A 1909-nucleotide genomic window follows, 5' to 3' on the forward strand; every position below is an offset into this window, starting at 1 on the left:
TCTCAACACTGCTATCCTATACCCAAGCATGGATTCAGAGACAAAGAGTGCTCTGGGTCACTAGCCTTAGGGGAGAGACACTCATCCTGTTTTAAATATAAGTTAGGGCAAAATTATCTGAAATAGTAAACTCTGCCTTCTTTTTCCTCTGGGAAGCCCTTGGCAGCTTGTACTTAAATAAGCATGTCCTTTTTTTTGTAGATCCAGCCTGAAATAAGTTCATCTTTATCAGCTAGTTCTGACTTGTAGATCAGGCAAGCTTCCTCAGCCTCCAACTTGGATTTAGTAAAAACTTGTGGTTGAAGTTACTTGCAAAGCAGCAAAGACTGAAATGTTTGCCTACACTTGGTTTCACTGAAGAAGTGCACCAAAGAACTTGCATTGAAGTAAAATCTTTAGTTTAGGTGCATGATGAAGTGTCTGAGATTGCTTTCCTTTTTATTGTCAATAGAAAGCATATATTTGCTTCCAAATCTCTCCCGTCTATTTAGGAAGTTTTTGTTGCTCCCATGATAGGGACAAGCAATGCCAGTTCTGCCAGACAAACCCTGATTCTTTTTAAAGATTGTGAGACTGAAATGGTATGATGCTTTCACAGCAGCAAACACAGAGATCTAGCCAAATACAAAAACTCCAGGATCACCTCTTCAGATAACAAGCCAGACACCTGATCATGAGGGTCTGTGTTCAAAATAAGTCCAACTATCTATGTACAAGCAAGTGAATATCTCCAGCAGAATCTGGCTTATTTTATGCAGTTGCTCAAAGCCTACCGTGCTCTATTAAGAAGCCCTCTGTATCTGTGTCTGGGAAAGGCCACAAAGATAATGGTGAGAGAGAGATTCCCTCTCACCCTACTAGCATCGTTAGCTCCTGCACAGCACTGGAGAAGCATCCTCACCTTATGCCTTTCTAGTAGGTAGAGACTGAAATGTACATTTTACAGATGGAGAAGCTGGGTGGGGCAGAAAAATAAGTGACCTTTCCAAGGCAGTGCAATAATTAAACATGATAGCAGGCATACTTGAGACTTCTGGATTTCCAGGTCCATGGCTAAGATTCAGCCCACCACCCTCTTGCATACACCACAGGAAGGGATGGGCAGGACACAGCTGCAACAATATACTGGAAACCCAATGTCCATCCTGCAAGCACTGCTGGGAAAGAGACAGCTAAATATGGCACTGGAAAGTTATTCAGAGTGGTCTATGCACTTGGTCACTGGCTTCAAAGGGGTTAGGAAGGTCCTCTACAAGAGAACCATGCTCCTTCCTGTGGTTTCAGCTCCTTGTATGACAGCTATGACCAAATCTGCTCTTTCAAGCTAAGAATATGGCTCAATCCCAAAGTAACATGACTCTTGCTTAGATTCTGAGGCATGTAACCTCTAGCAGTATGTGAGGGCAGATGACTTACTTCTTCCACACTTCTGAGTGGTCAGCTCTGTAAGTCATACATTATTTATCATGCAAATGGTCTCGTATTTATGCCACTGATGGAATTAAAACAGAAAAGCTGTTTCCATGGGAGAACTGAGATATTCCTTCCAAGGGCAGACGTGTTCAACACCAAACTGCTAGCATGAGCCAATCAACAAAAACATTAATAATAACGACTAATATTTATTTTCAATAATAATAAAAACAGAATTAAAGAAAATTAAAGGGGCGATTGTTCAAACTTAGTGAACACTCCTTCCTGCTTTGGGTGGAAATGCACGTGAGGTTGTTCCTTTTCTATGCTTAATGTACTGTTGCCTTATTTAAGATACATAGTACTATGGCTTATAATAAAAGTTGTGTTAGTCTGCAGCTGTTTAATCTTTACATCCATTCAGAGGCATCTACTGGATATGACTATGTACAAAAAAGGAGTGGATGAGTCTTGAGGTGGAGGAAAGGGAAAAAAG

Source organism: Merops nubicus, unplaced genomic scaffold (assembly GCF_000691845.1).
Source record: "Merops nubicus isolate BGI_N331 unplaced genomic scaffold, ASM69184v1 scaffold3565, whole genome shotgun sequence".
Lineage (NCBI taxonomy): Eukaryota > Metazoa > Chordata > Aves > Coraciiformes > Meropidae > Merops > Merops nubicus.